Source organism: Octopus sinensis, linkage group LG5 (genome assembly GCF_006345805.1).
Source record: "Octopus sinensis linkage group LG5, ASM634580v1, whole genome shotgun sequence".
Taxonomy (NCBI): domain Eukaryota; kingdom Metazoa; phylum Mollusca; class Cephalopoda; order Octopoda; family Octopodidae; genus Octopus; species Octopus sinensis.
In genome coordinates, this window is record NC_043001.1 from 21,413,432 (window position 1) to 21,422,628 (window position 9,197).

Here is a 9,197-nt window from a genome sequence, read left to right on the forward strand (position 1 = left end):
GCAGCCCCAGCAAGTTGTCACATGACACTGTCTCAACTTTAACTGACTAATGAAGGCATTCTCTAAACGAGACTGTCACCTGTCAATCAGCGAGGCTAATTCAGTGTCAGCATTAAAAGATGAAACAGTTTTAAATAGATTTCTCTTGTTTCAGGCATCTACACTTACATGCATATATTTCCTTTTATACATGCCAACCATATACTCTTTTACTTGTTCCAGTTATTTTGACTGCGGCCATGCTGGAGCACCACCTTTAGTCAAGCAAATCGACCCCAGGACTTATTCTTTGTAAACCTAGTACTTATTCTATCGTTCTCTTTTGCCGAACCGCTAAGTTACGGGGACGTAAACACACCAGCATCGGTTGTCAAGCAATGTTGGGGGAACAAACACAGACACACAAACACACACACACACACATATATGTAAATATATATACATATATACGACGGGCTTCTTTCAGTTTCCATCTACCCTTGTTTCATGCATCTACACTTACATGCATATATTTCCTTTTATACATGCCAACCAATATACTCTTTTACTTGTTCCAGTCATTTTGACTGCGGCCATGCTGGAGCACCACCTTTAGTCAAGCAAATCGACCCCAGGACTTATTCTTTGTAAACCTAGTACTTATTCTATCGTTCTCTTTTGCCGAACCGCTAAGTTACGGGGACGTAAACACACCAGCATCGGTTGTCAAGCAATGTTGGGGGGACAAACACAGACACACAAACATACACACATACACATACATACATATATATGTACATATATACGACGGGCTTCTTTCAGTTTCCGTCTACCCTTGTGAGTAGTAAAGAAATAAGAAACGATTGGAGAAAACAAATGCACGAAGGATGTCGCTTATCCCATGCAAAGTCAAGGGAGAGGAAGAAGTATTAGCTGTTCCTCAGTTTGTTTGCTATGAGAGTGGCCGAATACGCCTGTCAAATGCAAGACTCCAAAATCACGTCAGGAACCGCATAGACAATCCACAAAGAGATTATGTTCAATTCGCTATTGCAGATTCGCTTACCTGTGATGTATGTTGCGAAGTCTGCCAAAACCGCTCCAGTCTCATGAGGCATTTGAAAACCCATAATAGTCCTCCACCTGCGAGGCCTAATCGTCAGGCCGAAAACACGGATTTAGTTTGCAGTCTTTGCGGTAAATTCGGCGAGTCTCTCGCCGGCTTTTATGAGTCAAATGTTGATCTCACGTTCATAGGAACAATCAGCTATGAGTCAACGTGTCAGCGATGGTCATGGTCATCTAAGGAGTATGTATGAATGCATGTCTTTGTTTGTGTACACGCGCGAATGCGTACGTACATATATACATGTATGTGGGATGTTCGGAAGGAAGAGAGTAGTAACTTTCGTTGGAGCTTTGCCATGTCTTTTTTCAGAACATGTACATTGTACTTCTCACAAGTACCCAGTCCCCAAATGGTAACATCTTCTACTAGTGTAGTACCCCACCCTCCAGCCCCCGTTAGCGCTTTGCTGTTCATTATTTGTTTCTGTTCAATAATATATTTTGATTCCATTTTGAAATTGAGTCATTTCTTTTTAATTATTAGACTTCTTCTGGTAAGGAAGGAGCTGGTTTCTAACAAAGAATAAAAGCTCCATCGATAACAACAATGATAAATGTTGCAAGATGGCCTTTAGAGAAATCTTGCATATTTTTACTGTTTCGCTTACAGATTGTATTTGTGACGCACGTATTAGCCGGCTTTCCTTGCTTGAAAATTCTTATTTCTTTATTACTCACAAGGGGCTAAACATAGAAGGGCAAACCAGGACAGACAAAGGATTAAGTCGATTAGATCGACCCCAGTGCGTAACTAGTACTTAATTTAACGACCCCGAAAGGATGAAAGGCAAAGTCGACCTCGGCGGAATTTGAACTCAGAACGTAAACTCAGACGAAATACCTATTTCTTTACTACCCACAAGGGGCTAAACACAGAGAGGACAAACAAGGACAGACACACGGATTAAGTCGATTACATCGACCCAAGTGCGTAACTAGTACTTAATTTAACGACCCCGAAAGGATGAAAGGCAAAGTCGACCTCGGCGGGATTTGAACTCAGAACGTAACGGCAGACGAAATACCGCCAAGCATTTCGCCTGGCGCGCTAACGTTTCTGCCAGCTCGCCGCCTTGCTTGAAAATTCTAGCTTGGTCTAGGCAGCCTCTGTACAGTTTGTAAAATAATGTTTAGGGCAGCTAGGGTCTGCAGTTTTCCAAATCAGTTATTTTATCCTTGGCCACGAGATTTTTTCAAATGGAAAAAAGGTAGAAATAGATTTAAATAAATATTAAACATGATGTGAGTAATAAATAATAGACTAAAAATGTGGCTACAAAAATCATGTTTAAGCGGATTCAAGTCTTTCGGTAAACCATTAAAAATGATTTTTGTAGCCACCTTTTTAGTCTATTATTTATTACTGACATTATATTTAATATTTATTTAAATCTATTTCTACCTTTTTCCATTTGAAAAAATCTCGTGGCCACGAATAAAATAACTGATTTGGAAAACTGCAGACCCTAGCTGGCCTAAACATTATTTTACAAACTGTACAGAGGCTGCCTAGACCAAGCTAGAATTTTCAAGCAAGGAAAGCCGGCTAGTTGGAGGAAAGAAAGTTTTGCTTTGGCTACGCGAATTCCTTTAATGGTATAAAAGAAATCTCGATATTTTGCATATGATGTAGATAGAGTGAAACATTATGACGGATAAAATCCTGAACTCGTGTTAACATATTTATGGTGCAATTTTCAGCAGATACATATCATACTTAAAATGATCAGGATCCATTTGAAGTGGATGCTCTTTATTCGTCACCAAGTGGAGAGTATTATCTCATTCTAATACACTTCTTTTGTGTTTTGTATTGGCATTATTGTGAAGACACATGGCTCAGTGGTTAGAGCGTCGAGCTTACGATCGTGAGGTTGTGAGCTCGAATCCCGGACCGGGCTGCGTGTTGTGTTCTTGAGCAAGACACTTTATTTCACATTGCTCCAGTTCACTCAGCTGTAGAAATGAGTTGCGATGTCACAGGTGCCAAGCTGTATCGGCCTTTGCCTTTCCCTTGGATAACACTGGTGGCGTGGATAGGGGCGGCCGGTATGCATGGGCGACTGTTGGTCTTCCATAAACAACCTTGCCTTGAGCAAGACACTTTATTTCACATTGCTCCAGTTCACTCAGCTGTAGAAATGAGTTGCGATGTCACAGGTGCCAAGCTGTATCGGCCCCTTTGCCTTTCCCTTGGATAACACTGGTGGCGTGGATAGGGGCGGCCGGTATGCATGGGAGGGTAACTCTCTAGGTGCAATCCCATGGTCATTCATGACTGAAGGGGGTCTCAGCATATTATCATTACTGATTCGGTTTCATTCTGTTGATGTATACTCAGCTAAGGAGAGAATTGCTGAATTGTACTTTTAAATTTATTTTTAGCATCTTCTTATTTAGTTCAACGCCAATACGAATACGTTTTCTAAAAACGTTTGGGATAGAGGATGATACACATGCATTCCCCACGATGTTTTATACGTATTTACCTTGCAGTTTCCTTTCTCCTAAAATTGATTTTCTGTTTTTGGAGATTGTAACGACGTAACATATTGAAATATAAATTCCATACTTAAAATATTTTTCTGTAGAACCAGAGAATAACGATCATTATGTAAAACGGATAAGTCACAAGCAAACCTACTATTTTGCGTTAAAGTGTTGAAGTAAAGCATTCCCTTCCGCCAGCCTTAAATGGATTTGTAAACGTTTAATGGCATGCTGAAATACTTGAATCATTTTAAACCTGATTTTTCTAGCCGTTCCTTAACACCGGTCAGAGAGCTCTTTCAAATTTGAACTACATTGAAGGGAATTAATTACTGTTAAGAAATGATACTAAAATTTCTGTTGGGCAATGTACCAAGTTAATTTTATTAACGTATTTTTAGAGGAAGAAAAAAAAAAGCATTAAAAGTATAAAAGATCAAATTATCGAGTAAAAAACAAAACATTGTTACTTCACTAAGGAAATAAAGAAAAAACGGTTGGCGGGAAATTAAGCAGCAGAAAATGTGGAGAGGAGGTAACGGGTTGCGCAACGCGGAACAAATGGCGTGTTTAGCCGCGCCAGGCGGGCATTATTGCAAAGGCATTGCCTTGGAGAATGGCTAGCAACACTCTCTGCAACAGCCACCCTATCTTGCGGGGCTCATTTCTCAGATGGATAGCAGTTATCCGAATTTTGCGGAGGAAATCTGCAGTACGGGGTCCGAGAACACCCGAAGCGTTGACGGCGACTGGCAAAACACTTAAACGTGACTCTCACCTACTTTTTCAATGAACAATAATAATATATTGTAGAAGTACTGGCACCAACTGGTACTCTGCTTTCGATATCACCGAATGTATCATTTGTTTATGTGACATTAATTACATAAATAAGTAATTAAACATACGCATGTATACATGTTTTTACATAGGTTTACATATATTTATTCATTTACTACCCACAAGGGGCTAAACACAGAGGGGACAAACAAGGATAGACAAACGGATTAAGTCGATTATATCGACTCCAGTGCGTAACTGGTACTTATTTAATCGACCCCGAAAGGATGAAAGGCAAAGTCGACCTCGGCGGAATTTGAACTCAGAACGTAACGGCAGACGAAATACGGCTACGCATTTCGCCCGGCGTGCTAACGTTTCTGCCAGCACGCCGCCTTATAGGTTTACATATATTGTGTGATGCCTTGATACCGTGTGGACTGGCATTCCCATTGACTGGCAACTGATATTAAATATAGTATGAAACACTTAAAGTATGCAAGTTAGTTGCTCCAGTTCGCTGAAACTACTGGATTTGTCGTGTATGTAAACGGATTGGTTTCCTATTTCTCTCAGATTGGAAAAATTGATGTAGACAGTTCCGATGAGACCTCAATTGGGGTCGAAAACCGATTAAGGCTGTTCATCATTTCAGTTTGAGGATAATTAGCTAAATCTGCTATTTGTATATCTACAACTCAGGCTCTCCCTCTCCCCCTCTCTCTCTCTCTCTCTCTCACATACTTATGTCTAATCATATTTAACATGTACTTTGAAAAAAAAAACAACAACAACCTAGTTCGGATATGGAAGGACAATACGCTGCATAAATTGTCTAGAGAAAATAAATTCTCTTTATAGACAATATGGGTATAAACATACCACTAGAACATGAATGACTTTACTGGACCCTAGGACTCTGCCGTTTCTCCGTCATTGCACTTCATCAACTAAGTATACGGAGCCATCGTTGATGAATCTTTATTACAATCATGTGATTTTACATAGAATTGGACATTACAGGACAAACAATTACAAAGAATGTTATGAGAGTTCGAATGATTCTTGAAAAATATAAAAATTTAATTATGATGTAACACGAACGAAAACTTGGCTTACTTTTGCCTTGAAACGAAACCTTGGCTTATTTTTGCCTTTATCACGAGAACTTTAGTGCGTGTTTTTTTGTTGTTTTTTGTTTTATTTATTTTTTAAAACAAAAAATCTTTAGACATTATAACATATGTAAAATGAAAAGGAATGGGAAATGCCGGTTTCGAATTTTGAACCCGACAGTCTATAAATCCCAGCAACTAATTTTTTCCCCTTTCTTCGATGATTAAGCTGGGTTACTAACACCCACCTTTCTCATCACATCCTTCCAACGTTTCATATACTCTTTCTGTGTCAGGCTCCTCTTCTCCAACCCCATCTTGCTCTTCAGATGATATCTGAAGTATTTTATCAGACCGGGGCCAGTGACAAAGGGCCCTTTCACTAGACCTTCCATTCTGGTTCTCCACACACACTCTTTCAGTACTGCCACCGTACAGTAAAAAGAAGCCTTACCTTCCTTTGAGAGTTCAGTTGGCGGTATCATCTTTATCATAGATCCAGCCGACAGCTGTACTCGTCCCAGATGCGACAACACGTGTTCAACGTAACTTATCAAGCCTGACAGCTCCCGACATAGTACAAAAGCGACGGAGCCATCGTTGATGTTCACGAAGAACTGGTTGCTCTAATATTAGAAAACCAAATGGTACACTTACTGATGTGTGAAAAGCTTTAACAAGCAGGAATAAGTTCATTAGATACGCACTAAGCGGCGTTGAATGAAATATAGTTCTGTTCAATCATTTTAAACATGTTCATGTGCACTCGGGCAAGGAGAGACATATCTTACAAAAATTGCCGGGAGAAGAAAGTCCTCTTATAGACAATATGGGTGTAAGCACGCCACTAAGTCGTTACCTTCAGTGGGATGCATGCATTTCTGTGTGATTCTATTTCATCAGTGACGTACACCGAACCGTCGTTCGTGGACACTAAGGGCTGTTCTTTCCATGTCCTAGTGTACACGAACTTGTTAAATATAATTGTAAATAAGTATATTTTATTCAACGCTGCTTAGTGCTCCTCTAATATAATATAATATATATATATAATATAATATAATATTATATAATATTATATATATATATATATATATATATATATATATTCTATATATATAATATATATATATATATATATATATATAATATATATATATATATATACACTAGTGTAGCTAGAGTGTGTGCCGCCCCCGGACCCGACAAAAATTACATATTGCCTACAGCAGACCCAAAAGTGATGCCCCTTTAAAAGTTCCACCCAGGATTATTATTTTTTTTTCTTTAGCTAATTAGAAAACTTACTATAGTGGTTTACGATGCTAATACAAATTTCTTTCCTATGAGAATGGATGATGCCGACTCTTTGTGCATAGAATGTTAATAAATCTATTTATCTTATTGATAGCTTTATTTATCTTTTACTTGTAACAATTGAAAAATAAGATATTTTCTGGTAAATAATTAAACACAATTGATATTTCATTGGAAGTAAAGCGATTGTTTATTTATGTTTTGTAAGATTTCTGACTGAATCATAACTTTAATTATTTAAAAAAATATTCACTGAAACTGTACAGTTACTATGACGAATAGTAGATGATCCAAAATTATGTACCTTTAGAAGTTATTCTCAATGCCGTCTTAAAACATGAGCACACTGGGCATTTGGCCAGCGGTCTCACGGAGCTAGGGGCCTAATTTTGATCTATGTATGCTATGGCTAGCTGCCAATAAATACTAGGGTCTAGTGCATTGATCTTCTCGGATAGTGGGTTATGAAGCTGCTATGACGAATCCATCAGAAGTCATTTCGCTGACTGCAGAGCAACTGAGAAAAGGAGAAAAATTTGTGATTCACGATGCTAATATGAATTTCTTTCACATGAAAAGGAATGATATCAAATGTCTGGTTCTTTGTTCATAGCAACATTGGATAAACTTATTTTTGTTTAAATGGAATAATTTATTGAAATTAATTATCTTCCTGGTAAACAATTAGTAATTAATTATCTACCATAATATTCTTAATTTCCTTTGTGTGTAATATTTTTATCATTGTGTCTAACATAATGGATAGGTTGACCTCTAGCTCAACTCTAACTAATAAAGGAAATCTAGTTGAGCTAAATGTATTTTTTGAGTTTGTTGTCGTGGAAGTGGCTGTGTCCTGTGTGGTCAGTGGTTAGACCTCGATGTGTCGCTAGAGTTTTATAATGAGCAGTCGGCGCAAACTGATGTTTAGAAGAGACTGTCTCACGTGACCTTATCAGAAGGCTGCGATTGGTTGGGTTGCATATTGGCGCATAACAGAGCAAGAGACACACTGCGTCAATACCTACCAATCAGAGTAGTGGACTCAACAGGGTGCAAAAGGCGGCCGAAGGCTAGCTGTTATCTACTTCGTCCGTACTTATGTATATATAACAGAGAGAGAGAGAGAGATAGAGAGAGAGAGAGAGAGAGAGTCCGCTACAAGTTCTTAATTATAACATCATCCGAGAAAGGGGTTACCTACCAAACAGCACAATTTTAATCAAGGAACATCTATTCATAACTCCTTTCAACCTTTTTGGGCCTTACTCAGAAATATATGACGCACACATATTTAGCCCCCTTTCACAGTCAGTAACTTAACTTTGTAACTTGGTCAGACATATAATTTGGATTCACATCCAGAACTTACTCAATGTTAAAGATCTTCATTAGAATTTAGAATATATAATTAGAATTGTTCTCTGTTGATGCTATACGCCAAAGGAAACTGTTACTTGATACTAGTTTCTTCGTGTGTCATTATCTGTTCCTTTATTCTATCTAGACGATTCTACATCGCTCCTCTTGGAAGTACATCTTAGTATAGCTCTCCCTTCTTATACTGATCTTGTCTTTGTATATGCATGTGTTTGAGAGAGAGAGAGAGAGTGTGTGTGTGTGTCGTGCGTCTGCTATAATTTCTTTATCAATATCGATAACGCAGCAATGCTGGGATTTCATTGGTTAAAATTCGAAGATGTTGGGATTTCATTGGTTAAAATTCTTAAAATTAAACTACGTTTAAGTTACGAATTACAATTTTGTTTTCAATTTTGTTTACAATAATGTTTTCTTTTGACACATTCTACCAGTATACGAAGTTTCAAATTGTTTAGTTAACTAGGAAAATTTGGCCTTCAAAAGGAACAGATTCCTTATAACTTTTATTTATTTACTTGTTTCAGTCGTCTTTTTACTAGTTACAGTCATTGAACTGAGGACAGGTTGGGGCGCCGCCTTGAAGGGTTTAGTCGAACAAATCGGTATTTATTATGTCGGTCTATTTTGCTGGGCCGTTAAGTTATAGGACATAAACAAACCAACACAGATTGTCAAGCAGTGGGGGAGGGAACAAACACAAGTACAAAGACACACGCATATACACATACATAAAAGCATACACATATGTGAACATATATACCTATATACATACATATATACATACATACATACATGAATACATACATGTTTACATACACGCATATACATGCGGTGTGTATGTATATGAATATATGTATATATATATGCATATATACATGCATATATATATATATATATATCTATATAATATATATATATATATATATATATATATATATATATATATATATATATAGAGAGAGAGAGAGAAGAGAGAGAGAGAGAGAGAGAGAGAGGAGACGTGTG